General features: G+C 39.1%; 2 pseudogenes; both read right to left on the reverse strand.

Annotated features, from left to right (window-relative positions):
- Window positions 1-2,489: 2,489 nt before the first annotated feature.
- LOC131919663 (glyceraldehyde-3-phosphate dehydrogenase-like) lies at window positions 2,490-3,569 on the reverse strand (annotated as a pseudogene).
- A 15,585-nt stretch (window positions 3,570-19,154) lies between these two features.
- LOC131919732 (glyceraldehyde-3-phosphate dehydrogenase-like) lies at window positions 19,155-24,055 on the reverse strand (annotated as a pseudogene).
- Between the last annotated feature and the right edge of the window lie 876 nt (window positions 24,056-24,931).

A 24,931-nucleotide genomic window follows, 5' to 3' on the forward strand; every position in this document is an offset into this window, starting at 1 on the left:
AGAATAATACTCAACTTCATATGGAAAAACAAAAAACCCAGGATAGCCAAAAGAATCCTGTACAATAAAACAACCTCTGGAGGCATCACGATCCCTGACTTCAAGCTGTACTATAGAGCTACAGTAATAAAAACAGCTTGGTACTGGCATAAAAACCGACATGTGGACCAATGGAATCGAATTGAAGACCCTGATATTAATCCGCACACCTATGAACAAATAATTTTTGACAAAGAAGCCAAAAGTGCACAATGGAAAAAAGAAAGCATCTTCAACAAATGGTGCTGGCAAAACTGGATATCAACATGTAGAAGGCTGCAAATAGATCCATATCTATCACCGTGCACAAAACTTAAGTCCAAGTGGATCAAGGACCTCAACATAAATCCAGCTACTCTGAACCTGCTAGAAGAGAAAGTAGGAAGTAGTCTTGAACACATTGGCATAGGAGACCACTTTCTAAATAGAACACCAGTAGCACAGACACTGAGAGAAACAATCAATCAATGGGACCTCTTGAAACTGAGAAGCTTTTGTAGGGCAAAGGATACGGTCAACAAAGCAAAGCGACAGCCTACAGAATGGGAAAAGATCTTCACCAATCCCACATCTGACAGAGGACTGATATCCAGAATATATAAGGAACTCAAGAAATTAGACATCAAAATGCCCAACAGTCCAATTAAGAAATGGGCTATAGAACTAAACAGAGAATTCTCAACAGAGGAAACTCAAATGGCTGAAAGACATTTAAGGAATTGCTCAACTTCCCTAATCATCAGGGAAATGCAAATCAAAACAACTCTGAGATACCACCTTACGCCTGTCAGAATGGCTAAGATCAAAAACACTGAAGACACCTTATGCTGGAGAGGATGTGGAGCTAGGGGAACTCTCCTCCACTGCTGGTGGGAATGCAAGCTTGTACAACCACTTTGGAAATCAATATGGCGATTTCTTAGAAAATTGGGAATCCATCTCCCCCAAGATCCAGCTATACCACTCTTGGGCATATACCCAAGGAATGCTCAACCACACCACAAGAGCACTTGTTCAGCTATGTTCATATCAGCGTTGTTTGTAATAGCCAGAACATGGAAACAACCTAGATGCCCTTCAACTGAAGAATGGATAAACAAAATGTGGTACATATACACAATGGAATACTACTCAGCAGAGAAAAACAATGACATCATGAGGTTTGCAGACAAATGGATGGATCTAGAAAAAATCATCCTGAGTGAGGTATCCCAGACTCAGAAAGACAAACATGGTATGTACTCACTCATAACAGGATACTAGATGTGGAACAAGGATGACTGGACTGCTACTCACATCACCAGGCAGGCTACCTGGAAAACAGGACCCCAAGAAAGACACAGGGATCGCCCAACGACAGAGAAATGGAATGAGATCTACATGAACAGCCTGGACAGGAGTGGGGGTAGTGAAGGGCGAGGGTCGAGGGAAAGAGAGCTTGGGTGAGTGGGAGATCCCAGCTGGATCAAAAACAGAGAGGGAGAACAAGGAATAGGAGACCATGGTAAATGAAGACCACATGAGAATAGGAAGAAACAAAGTGCTAGAGAGGCCCACAGAAATCCACAAAGATACCCCCACAACAGACTGCTGGCAATGGTCGAGAGACAATCCGAACTGACCTACTCTGGTGATGGGATGGCCAAACACCCTAATTGTCGTGCTAGAAACCTCATCCAACTACTGATGGATCTGGAGGCAGAGATCCATGACTAGGCCCCAGGTGGATCTCTGGGAGTCCAATTAGCGAGAATGAGGAGGGTTTATATGAGAGAGAATTGTTGAGACCAAGGTCGGATAAAGCACAGAGACAAATAGCCAAACAAACGGAAACACATGAAATATGAACCAATGGCTGAGGGGTCACCAACTGGATCAGGCCCTCTGAGTGGGTGAGACAGTTGATTGGCCTGATCTGTTTGGGAGGCATCCAGGCAGTGGGACCGGGTCCTGTGCTCATTGCATGAGTTGGCTGTTTGAAACCTGGGGCCTATGCAGGGTCCCTTGGCTCAGCATGGGAGGAGGGGACTGGACCTACCTGGACTGAGTCCACCAGGTTGATCTCAGTCTGTGGGGAAGGCTTTGCCCTGGAGGAGATTGGAATGGGGGGCGGGCTGGGGGGAAGGTGAGGGGGGCGGGAGGGGGGAGAACAAGGGAATCTGTGGCTGATATGTAGAACTGAATTGTATTGCAAAATAAAAATTAAAAAAAAAATTGTTTTAAATAAAAATATTAAAAAGGAAGTGACATGTTTATATTATATTATCTCTTTTGTTCTATAATACCTTTTCATGCTCATTAGTACATTTATGTTTTTATTCCTAATGAGGTATATAGATATAGTTCATTCTTTTATTGCTCTATGTGTTTTGTTGAATGAATATCCTCAAATATAGGTATCTATTTTCTTATTTCTGGATAATTAGGCACATTCAACTTTCCATAATTATTTACAATATAGTAACAATCACATTTTTTTGGGTGTAGTGAGCTTTGTTAATAGCATTCAAGAGAATAGGGATCCTTAAGCCCCTCCCTTCCTGCTGGTGTTCTGGAATGAGAACTGTGAGGGAGATGCTCAGTGTTGGGGACTGAGCTGGGACAGGGACTCCTTTACAGTCCAGGACCTTTCTTATTCTTATGTTCTTGCTGGGGTAGGTGGTCCAGGGCTTCTTCTTGCAGGTCATGTAGGTCATGAGATCCACTGCCCTGTTGCTGTAGCTATAGTATTCATTATCATACCAAGAAACAAACCTCACAAAATTGACATTGAGATCACTGCCAGCCCCGTATCAAAGAAAGAAGAGTAGGTATCACTTTTAAAGTTGCAGGCAACAACCTGGTTCTCAAGATAGCCTGGGATGTCCTTTAGTGGGCGCTTGGTTGCCTGCTTCACCATCTTCTTGATGTCATCATATCATACTTGGCAGCTTTCCCCAGGTGATATGTCAGATAGATGTCAGACATGTGGATAGGAACATAGAAGGCCACGCAGGTGAGCTTCTGGTTGGTCTCTGGGATGACCTTGCCACAGCCTTGGCAGCAACAGTGAATACAGGAATGATGTTCTGGGCCATCACATCACAGCTTCTAGAAGGGCCATCCACAGTTTTCTGGGTGGTAGTGATGGCATGGGCTGTCATTATGAGTTCTTCCACAATGTCAAATTTGACATGGATGACCTTGGATAGAAGGGCTAAGCAGTTGAGTGTGTAAGAAGCATTGCTGACAATCTTGAATGTATCATCATACTTCTCATGGTCCATACCCATCACAAACATGGGAGAATCAGCACAAAGCGCAGAGATGATCACCCTTGGGGCCCTACTTTTCAAGTGGCTTGAGGCCTCTCTACTGGTGAAAACACCAGTAGACTTCACAACATACTTGGCACCAGCATTGTCCCATTTGATGTTGGTGGGATCTTGCTCCTGGAAGATGCTGATGACCTTCCCATTAATAACAAGCTTTCTATTCTCAACCTTGACTGCTAACAGGAAGTGGACCCAAACAAAGGGAAAGAAGTGCATTGCTGTCAAATTTGCTGAAAAGAGGTGGAGTTCTCAGGAGCTCTTTGACATCAGACACTGAGATGCAGAGTTTGGAGTTCTCTCAGCTGGTTTTCAGTCTTGTTTTGGTACAGTATTTCCTCACTATCATCCCTGTCCTCCATTTTGGAAGAGTACAGTTTGTTCAGCTCGATTTCATTCTTGTTTTGGTACAATGTTTCCTCACTATCATCCTTGTCTTCCATTTTGGAAGAGGAATGTTTATTTGTGCCATTATATGTTGGAAGGATGTGATTTGTTTTTTCATTTTGATTTTACAAGAGGTTATAGTTGAGAGATTAAATGAGATTCTGAAGAGACTTTGAACTTTGGACTCTTAAACAAGGTTGAGATTGGTAGACTACAGGGATATTTGAAGTTGGACTGAATGTATCTGATATAGCCACAAGTCTATGGGGCAAAAGGTATAATGTGGTGTTTGAATTAAAATGGTCACTATAGGCTCATAGGGAGGGGCACTATTAGGAGATGTGGTCTTGTAGGAGTAGGTGTGGCCTTGTTGGAAGAGGTATGTTACTGGGGTCAGAGTTTGAGGTTTCAGAAACTCAATCCAGGTTCAGTGTTATTCTTTCTTCCTGCTGTCAGCTGATCCGGATGTACAACTCACAGCTCCTTCTCCATCACTATGTGTGCAACCATGTGGCCATGTTTCCTGCCATGATGACAATAAGCCAACTTCAATTAAATTATTTCCTTTATAACAGTTGCTGTGATCATGCTGTCTCTTCAGAGCAATAGAAACCCTAACTAAAATAAGGGCTGACCACTCTGGGCTTAACCCTGTGAGAAGCTAACTCTGCCCCTGCCAGAACTTATTAGTTGTCTGTCTTTCATTCTCTAGGGATGTAACTTTGAAATTTTTACCTTCTGTGTTATCATATCCACTGATATTGTCATTGTTCTGGTATTGTTTTTGTAGTTATTGCTTGGAAAGACAGCTTCACAGCAGACTTCCTAATATTATGGTTGTTTTTGGCCCCTCTTTTGGTGGTTCAAATAGGTATGGCCCTCACAGACTTGTGTGTTTAAATGCTTGGCCTATAGAGAGTTGCAGTGTTAGGAGGTATAGCCTTGTTACAGTAGGTGTGGCCATGGTGGAGGAAGTGTGTCACTGTGGAGGTGGGATTTGAGGACTTATGTGCTCAAGCTATGCTCAATGTGGGACACACAGTTCACTTCCTGTTGCCTGTGGGTTGAGATGTAGAGCTCTCAGCTCCTTCCCCAGCAACATGTTTCCCAGCATGTTCTCCAACATGATGATAATAGACTAAACCTCTGAACTGTAAGGTTGCTCCAATTAAATGTTTTCTTTTATAAGAGTTGCCATGGTCATAGTACCTCTTCACAGCAAATAGAAACCTTAACTAAGACACTTCTCTTCCATCATGCTCCCTAGCATATCAGAAATGACAGTGCCAGGCATCAGATGGTTTCAAGCACAAAGGCAGGTGTGGAGGGCAGAAAGCCTGAGTCTATGTGACAAACATTGCTTGCTGTAATTGATAGAGAATACAAAACAAACTGTGTTTGTTGTAAATGGCAGAGCTGGAGAATGGGCCTGCACAATTTTTTTGGACCTAGACAACTATACATTGAGTGAATTCCAGATGCTGAATATGGAGCTATATTATATGCATTTACACTGCTAGATTTTTTATTTATTTTGCTATTCTTTACTTCTTCCATTTTGGAGCAATACACATATTGTTTGTTCTTTAATTTGTAAGAGCTTCAAGTTAAGGAACTTTTGATTTAGAAAAGTTCTTGAATTTTTTTCTTTTTTTTTTAATTTCGCAATACAATTCAGCTCTACATATCAGCCACGGATTTCCTTGTTCTCCCCCCTCCATTTTTAATTGCTTAAAAACTTGAAGATTATGGAACTTTGAAATTTTGATTGTATTTTATGTGGTGATGTTAAAATGAGAGCTCAGGGACAAGGAATAGAAAAATTATAGCTTTAAGTGCAACAATGGTCATTGACCAGCACTGACAAAGTGATAAAGAAATTTTCAGCTTTCCTAACTCTTTTTGTCTTGAGCCCTGAGCATATTCACAATTATTCAAGCACAGACAAATCACTGACACTGATCATGGGCAAGACATTGAAGTAAAGGCCCAACACAGGTTAGTAGAGCAGCAGGACACACTTAGATGCACAGTCTGTGGATGGATGTGGTTCTGACATGACACTTAGTAGAAGAAGGAGGAAGAAGGAAGGAGAGGTGAGGTCTGAGTGCTGCTGCAGAGAGGGACTGGAAACAGGCATGTCTAATGGAGGACTGCTACGTGGAGTGCAGTAAATGAAAAAGAAAAACCTAACACCGCAGGAGCCTTCTACATAAATTTTTCTAGAAGATGGTAGAAGATGGAGAGTTTTCACTGATGACAAAAGCCTCATGGTGGAAGAAGACTTGCAAGTGACAAAATTTTTCCTTCCATCTTCTTCTCTGCTCCATGACATCTCAGAGAAGTGCCTTATCTCACCCCTAAGAGCTGTCCTTTTCTCTAAGTTTCTTTTTGTTTGAGGCAGATGGTGACATTTCCAAGGACATAAGAGTGTAAAAGGCAAGATGCTTGAGATTTGTATTTTCTATCCTTCTCTTGGTCAGCTGTGTGTTGACAACAGCAGTGCTTCTCCATGCATCTAGTTATCCCCTCCTACTACTGACCTGTAACTATGACCTCTATTCCCCCCACTCACGCCCTCTCTCCTTCTCCAGTACCAATTCCTTCTGGTGATTATTGGAGCCAAGCAGTGGACAACTTACTTCACTCTCTTGCTTTTTAATTATTCTCTGTTTTTCTATTGTTCCTAAGACCTGTGGTCTTTGTAAATAAACATTTCCTGTAGAATTGATTGGTTATTCAAATTCTAACCATCAGTTTTTTCTTGAATGCAACATACAAACATTACAGATCAGCTTTGAGAAACATCAAACAATGAACCTGTTGCACCAGATTTTGCACTGGGAAACAAAATATTCATATAACCTTCCTCTTTTAAGAAACAACAGACATGAAAATGATTTCGGGAAGTAAGAAAAGTCTCTTTAAGACAGGCCATATCCTTGCTTCAAAAGTAAGCTTCTGTCTTAAGCCTTCCCAGGAGGAAGCTATGGATCATACATACTGCATTTTGTGGTAGTAACACAGGAATATTGATATAAAGAAAACTCCAAGACAGTAACTCTCGAACATTCTTGGAATATATCCTTACCTTTCTTCCATTTTCAGGTCTAGAGGTGGAGAGCTGACCAAGGCTGAAGAAGGCCCTTTCACAGATTGGTTATAGAATCTGCTTCCTTCTTCTGGAATTGGGATTTGCCTTTGGGAGCTGGGTAAATGTTTCTGACCTAGATGAGTCTTATAAAAATGATGAGCAGACCTTGTGACTTCCAGTATGTATACTGGGAACAAGTTACACACTGGAAATCTTTGAGTCCAGATGCCCACTAAGATGTTTCTTAGCATCTGCCCCATTTCCACTATCTTATCAGCCTCTCCTATCCAATCCTCTTTATGTCTACCCGTGTCCAAATAATTACTCTTCCCTCTATTATGGACCACCTCCCATAATAGGTTGTAACATCAAGTAGTATCAGCTTGTGTTGTGTGAGTGCATTACTGAATCATAATCATATCATGCCTCAAATATCAGCCTCTACCATCCCATCCTAACTGATCTACTTACCTGTAAATATTTTTGTTCTCTCCATTAAGGGCCAATCCGCACCACCACTAGCAACATCAAAAATAAATGATGAGTATTTTTACTGTATAACTGAAGCATAAGCAGACCATGCAGAATTGCAGGGTTCTGCATGGTGATGGTGTGTCACTCTTGGTACTTTTTCCACAGCAGTGATGCTCTCAGTGTGATTTTCTTCTCAGGGACATTCAAGCTGACAGTCCTCCGAATCCTCTGCAGGTATCTCAAGTTCCAATTCTCATCCATCTTCATATTTTTGTTACTAGTGAACCAGCTTGCCTCTGTCTTAATCTTCAAGTTCAACTGATAAAGACAAACTAGGTTCAGTCCTGTTTATGATTAAACAGGACTTTTCAAAGATTGGATTATGTCTCATCCGAAACCATAAGTAGAAATGGTTCTGTACTGCCTGTTCCAGGAATGATAATTGTGTCTTTGTTTCAAAAACTTGTTAATAACCATCTTGGAACTCTGTTTCAAAAGGTCACGTGACCACCTATGATTACCTTGTTATGACTACCTGTTGTGATTACCTTGTTTTGACCACATGCTATGTTCTGATCCTGTAATCCTGCCTATTCCCCCTATTTGGAAACCCCCTACCCATGAGGTGTATAAAAGCCTGCCTTCCTCACATCCAATGTTGAATTCTTAAGCCCCATCTTAGGGGGCAGCAGATCATGTACATGAATCAAAATCCTTGCTTTAATGAATTGCTTTCTTTAATTATTTTGGCCACAATTATTTGGGTCAGTGGTCTTCTCCCATCTTTGGGATTAACACTAGCACCTATGAACAGAAATTTTACTTTTATTTTATTTCATCAGTAAAAAGAAATGTGTTGGCCCACCTGTCTCGTGAAATGCAGATTTCAGCATGTGTACCAGTTCATATAACCTATTTCATAAATTTGTTAATCTTTATGTTCTTAGAGTGTAAATGCTTGGAATTTTTAGGTATTTTATTCTTTGAATAAACTTTATATTCTTCTAATCACAGGCACCTTTGGTTCATTCCTAGTTTTTTAAAAAATATTATTTAATTTGGAAGATAAGAGGGACAAGTACATTGGAGGCCATGGGAAGAATGTTGTTCATTGGATGTGGCTTAACTATGTCCACCATGTAGTGGACACTTGTTCAGCAAGGATGATAGCTTTAGAAGGATCTGTGGTACTTTCAAGGGGTGAATCCTAAAGGCTGGTCCTTAGGGGACTTGGTCCTGGGTTCACAACCTATCGTGGTGTTTGAGAGTTGTCATAAAAGGAGTATGCCTGACCTTACTTGGGTTACATTGCTTCCTGTATGGAGACAGGATCTTTCCTCTGCACATGCTCCAATATCTAGCCTTGGTCCTGTCCAGAACCCAGTAATACATGAGATGTTCAAAATGATGCAGTCTCTGTGGGATCTATAGTATAGGTAATTTTGTTTCACCAACATCAAGTACCCTTTCTGTTAATGTATTATATCAGTGTGGGGATTCACATGACTACAGGGTAGGTAGAGGGCATACCAATACATTATCTATTACTTTACAACTTTGTTTTATTTTATAATTAATTTAGATTAAAATGTTGCAGAACAACTGAAAAGTCGGTGTGTGGGACTGAATACCTACATGTATGTCACCATTACTATGAATACATTATTTGAGTGGTAGAGGAGGTGGTTTGCTAGAACCCCAAAAGAAAATATAAGCATTTATTTATTCCATTACAATTAAGCAATATTTAAAAATTTGTCATGTTTTATTCTACTAGTCCTCTGAAGAAGATAAATAAAATTTAGAAAGAGTTATAGGTTCTCACTTGCATTTCTTCTTCCATGACCCACTCTATAATTTCTAAACTTGGTAGGAATTATTCTCTTATACATGCATTAGGATACTTAAAGAAAAATTCATTATGAACCTTGAGTTAGTGTAAAGCATATTTCTTCTACTGGTAAGAAACTTGGCTAGAATGAGAAAACTTGCATCATAAACTAACACAATGATGTATTAATGCTAAATAATAACCAGGTGAAAGTGACACACAGAATTAAAATCTGAGATATCTTATAATCTACCCTCTACATCACATATATAAAAATTTGTAGTTAATTTTTACCTGAAAATAAGTTTTGTAATTCATGTGAAGTGGAAGCTCATCCATGTTTTAAATTTTGCTGTATACATAAATACAAACACAGAAATAGAGATATACCAGTCTTAGGCATACTCAAAACTCTGTATCCTACTTCAGAAAGAGTTGCTCATTGATGTCTATTGTTGTTCTCTTCACAATTTCCAGGAAATAGTAGAAGCCTAGATATCAATCTCTTGATGAATGAATGATGAAAATGTTGTTCATACACGTGGTATATTATTCATCCATAAAGATATAAAAATTTCAGGTAAATGAATGGAGTTGGAAATGACCCTTCCAAAGCAGAAATCCCCATCAAAAAATGTCAATGTTGCCGGGCGGTGGTGGTGCACGCCTTTAATCCCAGTACTCGGGAGGCAGAGCCAGGCAGATCTCTGTGAGTTCGAGGCCAGCCTGGGCTACCAAGTGAGTTCCAGGAAAAGGTGCAAAGCTACACAGAGAAACCCTGTCTCGAAAAACCAAAAAAAAAAAAGTCAATGTCACATTTCCTGTTGTGTATGTAGATAACACATTTGATCCTTTAGACACATTTCTTTAAATTGGAGTATCTATAATGCAGAAAACTGGTAAGCGGCTGTGCAGGTATGGGAAAGGAGAATTCAAGAGCAGGTGTTATGAAGTGGGAAGGAGAATAATGGGACAGAAAGTTTGAATTGGATAGAAGATGGGAGGGTGGGGTAGAGACAGGGGAACTGAGAAGGGTACCTAACATTAAACACCTTTCAAAAAGGCACATGGAAACCCACTACCATGGTCACATCCTTGTATGTATATATATATATATATATATATATATATATACATATATGTATTTATAAAGATATAAATATTTATAAAAATAAATATATATTTCTAATAAATAAAATACACACACACATACACATTTATAAATGGAGTTGCTCTGCAATGGAAGAAACAGTATCTCCCTAGACAATATAGGCTGTCAAATATAATACCCAGTGCTAGGTATAGGTTACCCTTTTTTAAGTTGTTGATCAGTGGTGTTCTATAATCTCCCAAGCCCCAAACACTACAGGTTATTGCCAATGCCCTTATTCACTCTCTAGAACTTGATGCTAAGACCCTATTGATGAAGACATCACACACTTGAGTCACAGACCATCATAGCTTGAAATTTTTCTGTGTCCTGCCCTGCTCTAAGGTCCCACAGCTGCTTATAAAATAATCACCCCGAGGCTTATATTAATTACCAACTGTATGGCCTATGACAGGCTTCTTGTTAGCTAGCTCTTTCATCTTAAATTAACTCATTTCTATTAATCTGCATATTGCCACATGTTCTGTGCCTTTACATGTGTCCTATTGCTCCTTGGACAGTGGTTTGGCATCTCCCTTACTCTCCTTTTTCCTTTCACTATCTCTCTTGGATTTTCCTACCTGGCTCCATCTTGGCCTGCCATAGACAATGTAGCTTTATTTATCAACCAATCAGAGCAACACATACTCATAAAGTACAGAGAGACAGCTCTTTTCTGTCTAATCAAAAATGAAGGTTTTAACTTTGACATAGTAAAGTTACATATAACAAAACAGTTATCAAGAATTACAGTTACAATGTCTAGTCTATTTATATTTGGCAAAATTAGAAAATATTCTACCATCTAACCTATTTTTGTAAGTCTGAAGTTTTATATGTAATTTATCTTTTATAATAAGCAAGGAGAAATATAACTATAACTATCTAGTTTTCAACTCCATCAAAGACTCCAGAAAGATGTAATGTTACCTAATAACAGGGACATCATGCTGCTTGAACAGTCAACCAGATTTCCTCTGCAATGTTGGGGCATCCATCTTCAGCCTGCAGACCTAGCATATCTGACAGACTTATCTGTGAAGCAGGATTTTTGAAGGACTGTCCCACCTTCTCTTGGCAAAGTTCTACAATCACTTTCTTTTGTGTCCTGCTTGTCCAATTTGTACAGCATAGTATCAGCAGTTGAGGCAAGGGCACTTTCTTTGACTACATGGCTAGCTTTTGCCATAAGGAAAACAAACTCCATATGGAGTTTCTTCGATGCCTATCATCCTCTTTGAAGTAATTGGTGATGCTAGGAGCAGATGTGTCTCACTGTTGAGAAAAGTCTAAGTCCTTAAAACATTTTAAATGCCACATTCTATAGGTCTTTGAAGTGTTTGAAGATTGCCTATCTGAAATATATCTCTGTATGACCTTGAAAACATACCTAACATGACCATAGGTTTTGCAATTATAGATGACTATTAATTGGTATTTCTTAATTACATATTTCATTATTAAATGAGCTACATAAACATAATACCCTAAACAAGAGTAGAAATATACATACAGTATAACAAAATTTGTATCAATAAACTAAAATCCATACTGATGCAAAATATGTAAGATTAACAGTTTTTTTATTTTTGGATTAAAGTAGATTTTATAATCTCTTCCCTTTCCTCATCATTTTTATAATATAACCCCCTTTCTTCTTTTAGAAAGAGATTGACTATGACCAATAACAATTTGTAATCAACCCCCTAAACAAAGATAAACATCCATAATCCATTTTTGGTAATGTGGGTGTAGTTTTCTAGACTACTTCCTGCTGATTGTGTGTAGACTTACGGGGACACAAAGAAAATTTTAGGATTATGGTCAAGTCCTGACTGGAGTAGTCTGTGAGGCTGTATTCTCTGAGCCATTTGTTTTGAGGCTGTTCTGGATGATGGATCATCTGAAGACCTCAGGGGGTCTTTCTTGATGGAACCATATTAACCTCGAAGGAATCTATAGCTTCTCATCTTCTGTGGAAAGAGAGGCAAAAGCTCTTTTCCAAAGCAACATATCCTTAGACATAAATTTTGAAGAAAAGATACCTTTTATATATATATTTAACTCATCAGCCTGAGTTAAATACAATCAAATATCTCTCTCCAGTTAAAAATCCCAAAGACAACATAATCCAGACTCTCTGTGTAATTTCCATCTTTACATGGCTTATTATAGTTTTTATATATTTTTTTTAATACTTTTATTTTTGTGACTATATTATTTCTCTTATCTCTCTTAAGCCTACATAACTTATTATACACAATGTAAACTCTTTAGAGTTTTATTCCATCTGGATCTGTCTTTTTTTAATTTTATTTTATAATTTAATTTATTTTTACATATCAGCCACGAATTCCCTTGTTCTCCCCCCCGCCACATTCCCCCCAGCCTACCCACCCCCCATTCCCATCTCCTCCATTGCAAAGACTCCCCTGAGGATTGAGTTCAACTTGGTATACTCAGTCCAGGCAGGTCCAGTCCCCTCCTCCCAGGCTGAGCCAAGTGTCCCTGTATAAACCCCAGGTTCCAAACAGCCAACACATGAACTGAGGACAGGTCTCGGTCCCACTGCCTGGATGCCTCCCAAACAGATCAAGCTAATCAACTGTCTCACTTATCCAGAGGGTCTGATCCAGTTGGGGGCTCCTCAGCCATTGGTTGATAGTTCATGTGTTTCCATTCATTTGGCTATTTGTCCCTGTGCTTTTTCCAACCTTGGTCTCAACAATTCTCGCTCATACAAACCCTCTTCTTTCTCACCAATTGGAATCCTGGAGCTCCACCTGAGGCCTGGCTGTGGATCTCTGCATCTGGTTCCCTCAGTCATTGGATGTGGTTTCTAGCATGACATTTAGGGTGTTTGGCCATCCTATCACCAGAGTAGGTCATTTTGGGCTGTCTCTTGACCATTGCCAGTAGTCTATTGTGGAGGTATTGTTGTGGATTTCTGGGGATCTCTCTAGCACATCATGAGGTTTGGAGGCAAATGGATGGATCTAGAAAAAATCATCCTGAGTGAGGTAACCCAGATTCAGAAAAACAAACATGCTATGTACTCACTCATAGGAGGATACTAGATATAAAACAAAGATGACTAGACTGCTACTCACAACTCCAGGGAGGCTACCTGGAAAACAGGACCTTAAGAAAGACACAGGGATTGCCCAACGACAGAGAAATGGATGAGATCTACATGAACAACCAGGACGTGAGTGGGGGTAATGAAGGGCAAGGGTCGAGGGAAAGAAATCTTAGGGGAGTGGGAGATCCCAGTTGGATCAAGAACAGAGAGGGAGAAGAAGGAATAAGAGACCATGATAAATGAAGACCACATGAGAATTGGATCTGTCTTATTGTAAATCTGTAATCATTTTTTGACAATTGATTTAAACTGCATGGTGGCTGAAGCTGTAGCAGCACTGGCTGTCAGCCCCACCCCACTAGGTTTTCTTTAATGTGGCACAGGTACCAAAGAGTCATGCTTACCTCCACAATTCTGACAAGCAGTATTAAGTAGTATACCTGTGTTTTTAAGCCTGTGGCTGTGCTCCCAAGCCAGCAGGCAGTGGATGGGAGAAGCCTCTTTGTATCATGTCTCAGCCCAGCAGAGATACCCCTGCTATGGCCAGGGGATGTGTCTCTGTACTGCAGCTCACCCTGAGTGACATGAATTAGGAAGCTGCTTTTGGCTCCATTTTAGAATCCCTTTTATAAGCTTTCTTGGGTTTTTAGGTGGAAACTCTTGATATCACATTTGGCGCCAAAATGTAGGTGAAAGTTTTCCTGTATCCCGCTGGGCCCTGAGCTCCTAGAGCCACTTATAAAATAATCACTCAGAAGCTTAATATTTTTGGTTGTGAGCCTAGCCTTTAATGGCTGAGCCATCTCTCCAGCCCAGAAGCTTAATATTAATTGCAAATTATATGGCCTATGAGTCAGACTTCTTCTAGCTGGCTCTAATAACTTAACTCAACCCATAACTACTAATCTATGTATCGCCATGTGTTCCATGGCTTTCCCTGCCTCCCATTACTTGTTGCTCCTTGGACAGCAGTTTGGCATCTCTCCTTACTCTCCTTTCTTCTCTCCATATATTCTTGGATTTTCCCATCTGGTTCTATCCTGCCCTGCAATAGGCCAATGCAGCTTTATTTTTCACCCAATCAGTGCAACACGTATTCACAGTGTACAGAAAGATAATCCATGGCAGAGCAGGGAGAAATCAAGGTGGTTTATTCTGGCTTAGAGTTTGAAGGGCTCTATCCCACCATGACAGGGAAGACATGGCAGCAAGAGTTTCAGGCTAGCTGGTCACATTGAACTGACAGTTTGGAAGCAGATAGTGAACAAGAAGAGAGGCCTCCCCAGCAGTGACCCACTTCTGCCAGCGAGGAGGCTCTACCTGCTGAATGTGCTACACCCTTCCCATCTGCCACTCCAGCTGGGACCAAGTGTTCAAATGCAGATCCTCTGAGACACTTCACATTGAAACTGCCACAGTCCATCAGAACAACTCTAAAAGTATCCCCTCTCACTCCAACCTGGGATATGGAGGTGCACGTTACATCAGTCCCCTTCCAATCTTCAGTTTCCCTGGTCTCAGGAAATTGTATGACTGAATTAAATTTTCAGTTTTCTTCCAGAGATCTCATTCATCTCTTTTGTTTGAGAAGCATGATATTTGTCTTCTATTTCCTGCTTAAATTTCTGTCCTGACTGTAGACAAATCTTAAAAAGTCTTATTTAATAAAAACCTGGAGCCAGATGTAGGGGTGAAAACCTGAGAGACCAGAGGAATAGAAAAAGCCTCAAGCTAACCTCACCTCACTGACACCTCAGTCTCCAAAGAGACCTACTTGCTATATTCCCATACCTATATGCCTTTCTGTTCTGCTATATTATTTGCTCTCTCCTTGCCAACTCTGTCACTTCCTGTCTGTCTGTACAGACCTCCCAACCTCTATGGTTAGTGCTGAGATTAAAGGTGTGTGTCACCATGCTTGGCTCTGTTCTCAGTGTGTCTTTGAATTCACAGAGATCCAGACAGATCCCCGCTTCCTGACTGATAAGATGAAAAGTGTATGCTACCATTCCTGACTTCTATGTTTATTATAATGGCTGGCTTTTTCCTCTGATCCTCAGGTAAATTTTATTGGGGGACATATTATTTTGGTGGACACAATCCATCACCAAATTTCCCCTTTTTTGTCTAAAATAAGAATTATAACTAATATAAGAAAAGCTATATACAATAAGTACAACTATATACAATATATACTAATAATAAATACATCAACAATGTCCAGGCCATTTACATTTGACAAATTCCATGAAAATATTCCATTCTATCCCCTTTTGGTGAATCCAAAATATACCTAATTCACTTTCTATCCTATCTTGTATTACCAACAAAAAATTATCTTATGATGTCTTTCAAATTTATACACTTTACACCTCTTAGTGAGTTTCTTTTCTGGAATATTTTAACAAGGAAAAAATAACTATCTAATCTTCAACTCCCTCAGAGTCCTGAGAAGGGAATAATACTACCTAGTATAACAGGAAGTGCAAATAAGTGACTTCCAAAAAATGTGAATTATGACAGAAACAGCCAGCTGCCTGGACAGTCACCTGAGGTTTTTCTGCAACATTAGGGCATCATCTTCAGTCTACAGGCTTAGCATATCTAACAGACTCATTTGTGAAGCAGGATGTATGCAAGGCCTACAGCTCGACCCCACATTTAGTGTGAATATTCCATGTACCAGGTAAACTTGAATTCCACCAGTGTCATGTCATGATTCAGTATCTTAAATTCTGGAAACTGCTGGTGCTTTTGGAATTAGGTTTCCCATTCTTCTCAGTTTGTGGGTGGCTTCATCTCCTTCATTAAATGCCTGTCTACTATGTAGAGGCCAGACTCCATCAGTTTATTTACCCCTCCAAGAATAACTGTCCCAGCTACTGTTCCACTGCACACCAGGAGCCATTGGCCCACTGTGTGTTCAGCTGCCTTCAAAAGAAGGGGCACTGTACCTTTTCTGGATTGCAAAGGCCACTTCAGCGATGCTGCCATATTTCCCTGGCCTCAGAGGACATCTGTTGCCAAAAGAAAGTGCAACCACACTTGTCTTGGCAGTCCTTTGTTTTGTGTCCTGCTTGTCCACTTGCAGTAGATGGGAGGGCACTTTCTTGCCCAGTGGTTAACTTTTGCTCCAGTGAAAGTTAACTCCATGTGGAGGTTCTTCAATGCCCATATCTTCTCTGATATAGTTTGGTGCTGCCAGGGGCAGACATGTCTTATAGTCATAAAAAAAGAAAAAAAAAGGCAAAATTGAATATCTTCTCTGGATGAAAACTCTGAAGAAATTTGGAACAGGAACATAATACCCTAAGTTAGTAAAGGTGATACATTACAGCCAGCAGTTTACTAAATGACATCACCTCTTGAATTTATGAATAAGACAAGCACATCCTCCATCCCTCTTTTCTTCATCATTGTGCTTGAAACCTTAGTAAAAGTAATAAATCCTGAGAAAGAAAAAGAACCATTCACAGTTTCTCTATTTAATATAATAGAATTATGTACTTAAAAAGCAGAAACATCTCACAGAGTATCAGAAATTCAAGATGGGAACAATTTTACAGCTTCAAACACAGTTTGTGTTAGGCCTTGGTATTCTCTTTTTAGGAGTGAGTATATACATGCAGCTATAGTGTTGGATGATTTGGGTGATGTAGAAAATAAAAATTCAAATGCAACAGGAGAAATTAGAACAGGCACAGACCAAAAGATGGAGAAATTTTTAGTAATCATAAATCTCTTTGGTAGGCAGTTTTGAGTATATTCAGAACTATTTGTGCATGCACAATAGTTGATGTTTGTTGGCAGGATATTGAAATAAAGACCAAAGACAGCTTTGTTGAGCAGAAGGAAGCACTTAGGTACACAGCATGACAATAGGAGGGCCATCTGAGATGATTGCTCAGCAGAGGAAGGAGGTCATCTGTGGTGATATTATATTTGTGCTTTAATAAATAAAGCTTACCTGGAGATCAGAGGAGGAAGCCAAATTCCAAAAACACCAGCAATTTCCAGAGTTTAAAATCCTGAGTCATGACAGGACACTGGAAGAATTCAAGTTATCGGACACATGGAATACTTGCATCAAATGTGAGGATGAGTTGTAGGCCTTGCATATATCCTACTTCACAAATGATTCTGTGAGATACCCTAAGCCTGTAGGCCGAAGATGATGCCCCAACACGCAGAGAAACCTCGGGTGACTGTCAAGGAATCTAGCTGTTTTTGTCAAAACTCACATTTGTTTTTTGAAGTCACTTGTTTGCACATCCTGTTTTACTATGTAATATTATTTCCTTCTAGGGTGTCTGAGGGAGTTGATTAAATAGTTGTAATTATAGTTTTCCTTGTTCAGAAATTTCAGAAAAAAAACTCATTAAGAGGTGTTAAGTGTATAAGTTTGAAAGACATCATAAGATAGTTTTCTGTTGGTAATACAAGATAGGATAGAAAGTGAATTAGGTACATTTTTGGACTCATCAGATAGGATAGAATGGAATATTTTCTCTGAACTTGTCAAATGCAGATAGAATAGACATTATTGATGTATTTATCTTGTTTATATTGTATACAGTTACTGTATATAGTTTTTATTATATTAGTTATAACTGTTTTTTTAATTTTTCATTAGAAAAAGAAGAAATGTGGTGATGTTTTATTTGTGCTTTAAAAAATAAATTTGCCTGGAGATCGGAGGAAATAAGAACAGCCATTATAAGTAAACAAAGAAGTCAGGCAATGGTAGTACACGCCTTTAACCTATCACTTGGCAGGCAGGAATCTGTCTGGATCTCTGTGAGTTCAAGGCCACACTGGAAACAGATTGAGGTGTGGTAGCACATGCATAAATTCCATCACTAGTTAACCATGAATGTCTGGTGGTCTGTACAGACAGACAGGCAGTGACAGAGCTGGGCAGGAAGAGGAAGTGATGTAGCTGGACAGAGAGAGCAAATTAGATGTCAGAATATCAGCATATATAGAGGCATGTGTAGACAGGAAGTAACTTGCATTTGGAAGCTCTAGAGTTGTTGAGATGAGGTTGGCTGGTGTCTCTCCCTATTTCCATGATCTCTCTAAGGCTTTCACCCCTATATCTGGCTCTATGTTTATTATTTAGTAAGATCATTTAGAAATTCATCTACAGTCATCATCCCTCTAAGTAAGTGCTTTTCCCTGATTGCATTCCCATCATAGGTAGGAACACCAAGCATTATGAATTTGCATTCTGAGGCTTTATTACTAAGCGACAAATTAATCATTGATCTAATCAATACTCTTCATGGCCACACTGAAGTTAAACTTCTGTTTTCTTGGTTTCAGAGGGTTTTGTTATTGTTTTTTGGTTTTATTTGTTTTTTAGAAAGAATGTAAGAATGGATAGGGAGCAGGAGAGGATCTGGAAGGACTTGGGAGAAGATATGAAATATATTTAATTTAATAATAATAAATAATCAAATATATTTAAATTAAAAATTGTTTTAAATAAAAAGTATAAGGAAGTGACAAGTTTATTTTTCATTATCTGTAATGTTCTGTAATATTCTTTGATGCTCAACAGTATATTTATATTTTTATTCCTAATGATATATGTAGGTATAGTTCATTGTTTAATTGCTCTTTGTGTTTTATTGAATGAACATCAAATTTAGGTATCCATTTTCTTACTCCTGGATAATTAGGCTTATTCAACTGTCCATAATTATTTACAATATAATAACAAACACTAAACTTTTTGTGGGTATAGTAAACTTTATTGATGGTATTCAAGAGAGTAGGAATCCCTAAGCCTCTCTCTTTTTTTCTGGGGTTTTGGGATAGAAACTGTGAGGGAGATGATCAGTGTTGTGGGTTGAGTTGGTACAGGGACTCCTTCCTAGTCCAAGACTTCTCCTGCTCTTGTGTTCTTGCTGGGGTAGGTGGTCCAGGTCTTCTTCCTCCTTGGAGGCCATGTAGGCCATGAGGTCCACTGCCCTGCTGCTGTAGCTGTATTCATTATTGTACCAAGAAATGACCTTTACAAAGTTGACACTGAGAGCAATGCCAGCCCCAGTAACATATATTGAAGAGTAGTTATCACTGTTAAAGTTGCAGGAGACAACCTGGTTCTCAGTGTAGCCTGGTATGTCCTTATTGAGCCCTTGGATGCCTGCATCACCATCTTCTTGATGTCATCATGTAATTGCCTGCTTTCTTCAGGTCACATGTCAGAGCCATGTCAGACACACTGTGGATAGGAAGACAAAATGGCATGCAAGTGAGCTCTGGGATGACCTTTCCCACACCCTTGTCAGCACCAGTGGATGTAGGGATGATGTTCTGGGCCATCACACCACAGCTTTCCAGAAGGACCAATCAGAGTTTTTTGGGTGGCAGTGATGTCATGGACTGTCATCATGAGTCTTTCCCCAGTGCCAAAATTGTCATGGATGATGTGGTCAGAGGGACTAAGCAGTTGGTGCTGCAGGAACCATTGCTGACAATCTTGAGTGAATTGTCATACTTCCCATAACCCACATTCATCACAAACATGCAGGCATCAGCAGAAGGGGCAGAGATGATGACTCTTTGGGCCCCACCTTTCAAGTGGACTCCAGACCTCTCTACTGGTGAAGACACCAGTAAACTTTACAATATACTCTCTATCAGCATCATCCCATCCAATGGGGGCAGGCTCTTGCTCCTGGAAGATGGTGACAGCTTTCCCATTGATGACAAGCTTCCAGTTCTCAGTCTCAACTGTGTATATATGATAGTTTCTAAAGCTATATATGAATATTTTCAACTCTCCTAAGTATCATCAAACTGAATAGCTACAAAAGTAATTACTACAACTATCACAGTAACACTAGCTACTTATAGTACCACCTGCATATGTGGTGATATTTTATTTGTGCTCTAACAAATAAAGCTTGCTCTAGGGAATCAGAGGAAAAAGTCAGCCACTATATTTAACATGGAAGTTAGGTAGTGGTAGCAAATGCCTTTAATCCTAGCATTTGGGAGGCAGAGATTCTGATGAATCTCTGTGAGTTCAGAGCCACACTAGAACAGAGCCAGCTGTGGTGACACATACCTTTAGTTCCAGAAATAATTAACCATAGAGATCTGCAGGGTCTGTACAGACAGGAAGTGACAGAGCTGATCAGAAAGAGCTAGTGATGTTGCTGGGTGAAGAGAAGAAGTAAGGTGGCAGGACTCAGAAAGTTATATAGGCATGAGTATACAGGAAGTAACTCTCTCTTAGGCTGAAGATTTCCTAGCAGTAGGAACTTGTGGCTGTGGCTTATTCTATTTTTTTGAACTCTCAGTTTTCATCCCAATATCTGGCTCCAGGATTTTTATTATAAGACATTTTACGATTCCTGTTACAGGTATATTTTGAGATCCCATTATCTTCTTATGTCTGTGTTGATGAATATTTTCCATTTAATTTTTGTTAAGCTGATAAGAGTGAAATAGTATCTGCAATACACACTTTTCATTTAACCATTAACACTAAAAGAAATAGAATCTCAGAATTATATTTTCCAGATACCACCACATTGCAACCTCACCATCTAATTATTTTTATCATTAATATCTCTGAATGCAAACTTATTTTTTTGTTATCCTGTCAATATGAAATGGATCTTAAGATTTTACTGAGGAAAGGAAAAATGACACACATGGAACACATTCTTCTTCCTCATTCTCTTTCATGAACTCTGCTCTTTATGTTTTTATATTGTAAATTCTCACATCATGTATTCAATCTCATTTTCTATGATTTCCCTCTTTCTACTTAAGCTACAATTATTTTATGCTTCTTATAATATTTTTAAAATGTGATTTCAGTTAAAAAAGAACAAGGGCATCATATTTAGGGGGTTGTAGGCAGGATACCATGATTTGAATGTCAATGAACTCTCTCCTTCTTCAGGGCTCATATGATTGATATTTTCTCTTCAGGTTGGTGGGCTTTAAAAAATCTTGGTTTGAGTTTTAACAGGTAAAGCTTAGAGGATGGTCCTCAGTATATTGGGGTATGGTCTCAAATGTCGGGTTGGAGAGATGGCTCAGTGTTGAAAGTGTGTACTGCTCTTGCAAAGACCTTGGTTCATTTCTAAGTGTCTAAAGCAATGCACAACAACCTGTAACTCCATCTTGAGGTAATCTAATGCTCTCTTCTCTGCTTTGCAGGTGCATTCACTCACTTACACAACCCCCCACAATTTTAATTAATCTTTTTTTTTTTATTTTTTGGTTTTTCGAGACAGGGTTTCTCTGTGCAGCTTTGCGCCTTTCCTGGAATTCACTTTGGAGACCAGGCTGGCCTCAAACTCACAGAGATCCGCCTGCCTCTGCCTCCCGAGTGCTGGGATTAAAGGCGTGCGCCACCACTGCCCGGCTTAATTAATCTTTTTAAAAAGAAGTTATACAGATGTAAAATATGTATGGGAAAGTATTTATGATATCCATTAAAAGTTAAAATTAAAAGGAACACAATGAAATACTGGAATATAGAATATATATTATACTATAATTTAAAATACACAAACACCCATCCACTAGAATATAAAAACACTAATGGCACCAACTTCTGCAAAGAAGGAGAAGCAAGAATGCCCATATATTGTGGATGATATAAAAAATAAACTACTCAGGAACTTATAAAGCCAGGCAAAACTTCCTAAAAGTACAAAAAGAGGCTTATCAGAAAACACAATAGCAATGTTATTTACAATTCATAAAATTAATATAAACTCACACCTCATATATATTTTTACAAAAGCATCTGAGATGAAGCTCATGACAGAGCACTTACCTAGCACATTTAAGGCCACAGAATCAATCAGTAGCACCTCTCAAGCAATATAAACGAAAGCTTGCAATACTGAGTCTCTTTGCCACATCTAGAAGTATACAAAATGTTCTTTGTAGGTAAGTGAGTGAGGAAAGAGTGGAAAATCTATACAAAATGAATAATTAATCATTATTAACAATAAATGGCCAACTATGAGAAGACATGGAAGAAGCCTAAATGAAATCTGAATGAAGTTAGTCTAATAGAGCCCCATGCTGGATCAAAGCAATAAAACAAAGTATTGGAAGACATAAATCCACAGTGAAAGAAAATAATAATTACCAGGAGCAATTGCAGGAAATGAGAGAATACAAAATGATTTTAGAGCATCAAAACTATCCTGTTGGAGATTTTAAAGACAAGTGAATGTTGTTCTTCTTTATGTGTATGATTACACAATGGGTGATTTAAAAACTGAGCAATTAAATGAAGGGATAATCAACTTAGCTGGGATTGATATAATGTCAACTATCATTTTGATAATTCTTGTTTGATCCCTAAAATAGTTGGTTGACATGCATGCCAACATACAGCCCTTAGAAAAAATTACTAGAGAAACTATTGGCATTTTGATTGCCAGTTACTAACACAGATAATAGAGATATTCAGATGAAGACAGAGGAACTTGAAGCAGAACTAACGTCATCATTACATTTTAAAATTAGAGAGGAACAGTCTAAGGTTATGAAACAACCAACCTTAATTTATCCCATCACCTTAAAGAACAACTTCCAAATGACAGGTATTCCCAAGGCTATATAAGAGATAAGTGGATTCCTGTGAAAATGTTAGATTTGAGGAGATTTAAGGAAGTGATAGTCTCATATGGTATGCATTCACCTTTTGTAAAGCAGCTGTTAAATTCATGGTCAACTAGTAATAGAATTGTCCCACAACACTGGAGAAACTTGATTACAGTTGTATTGTAATGTGGTCCTCTATTACAGTGAAGGACCTGGTGGAAAGGTGAGGCTAGGACCATTGAACAATGAAGTTAGAGGTGTGGAAATCTCCCAAAGTCATCTTCTTGCAGAGGAAGATTATGCTAATGTACAAAGACAGTCTCTATACAATGACCACACCCTGACTCTTTGCTGTTCAGCAGCTTTGAATGCTTGGGACAGATTGAAGAAGTCAGAAAGAGAACTGAGTCATTTACTAAAGCTACACTGCCCAAAAGAGAGCTTGAATGATCTTTTACAAAGATTGACATCAGGGGCTGGAGAGATGGCTCAGAGGTTGGGAGCACTGACTGCTCTTCCAGAGGTCCTGAGTTCAATTCCCAGCAACCACATGGTGGCTCACAACCATATGTAATGAGATCTGGTGCCCTCTTCTGGCTGGCAGGCATGCATACAAAGATTGACATCAGTTGTAAATAAATGATACAAAATTCAAAAGCTAGACAAATAATAATTGTATCTTTGGCTTTTGACAATGTTTTTTTCACAATGCACAAGGGTAATTAAGCTTTGAAAGGCAAGATCAGCACCCATAGAGAAATGTATCCAAATTACAGTCAATATAGACTCTTATAACCATGATGATGCTTGAACAGGACAGGTGATTTTCAAAAGCTTGAAGAGAAATAAAGATGACAGATATTTTAATTGTGCTAAACAAGGTCATATAAAAAGGGAGTGTAAACAGGGCTTTCCTAGGAACAATATTTCTTTTAATCCAAAAGAAGGCTCTTGTCTTCTGGACTATGCAGAAGGTGCTGCAAAGGCTGACATTGCATGGCAGATAAACAAGGGACAGACAAGGTAACCCTTTACCATCAGGAAATACCTTGGGAGAGTCTCTTGCAGGCTCCCATGTCAAGTTTGGTTCAGTCATTTCCTGTCACCATGGGGGAAACTCTTCTCCATAGCAATTAAAGGTCCTAATCCCTATGATAAAAAAAATCATACTGCTCTGGATAATAGAAGAGCCCTAGAAGATAAAACAAAAAATTCAGGAGAAACCATAACACAAATATTTTGGCAAACTTCTGTAAATGATTAAGGACCACAGTTAAAAATGTGACATTTACAGGAGAAGTAAAGCTATAGATACCATCAAAATTGATAAGGACTGTATTTGAACAAGAGAGACCTCTTGATTAGAATTGATGATAGTTCCTCAAATAGTGTGACCATTAAATCTAAACTATCTTGTAAGACTAACAAATGCTTTTTATTTGATCAGATATAACTTGCCAAAAGGGAAACTCCCCATTGTTAGAGTTGGGGCAGTGTGGTGATATTTTATTTGTGCTGAAATATGATTTTTATTTGTATGTTAATAAATAAAGATTGCCTGGAGATCAGAGGTCAAATAGTCAGCCATAAACAGAAGATAGGCAGTCATAGCACATGCCCTAAATCCAATCACATGATAGGCAGAATCTGTGGGTGGTCAAGGACACAGCCAAGTGTGGTGACACATGCCTTTATATCCAGTACCAATCATAGAGCCTGGACGTCTGTATAGATAGGCAGTGGTGAGGAAGTGATATGGCTGGGCTTAGAGCCAATGAGAAGGCAGAACAGGAAGGCAATAAAAGCACAGGTTAGACAGGAAGAATCTCTCTCTGTGGAAGCTACTGCATGGTTGTAAACTAAAGCTAGTCATTGCTATTTTCTATTTCTCTAATTTCTTCAATTATTACCCCTATATTTGGCTCTCTGTTTCTCATTTAATAAGACTATTTAGAAATTCATTTATATTTGG

The sequence above is a fragment of the Peromyscus eremicus genome, chromosome 1 (genome assembly GCF_949786415.1).
Source record: "Peromyscus eremicus chromosome 1, PerEre_H2_v1, whole genome shotgun sequence".
NCBI classification, from domain to species: domain Eukaryota; kingdom Metazoa; phylum Chordata; class Mammalia; order Rodentia; family Cricetidae; genus Peromyscus; species Peromyscus eremicus.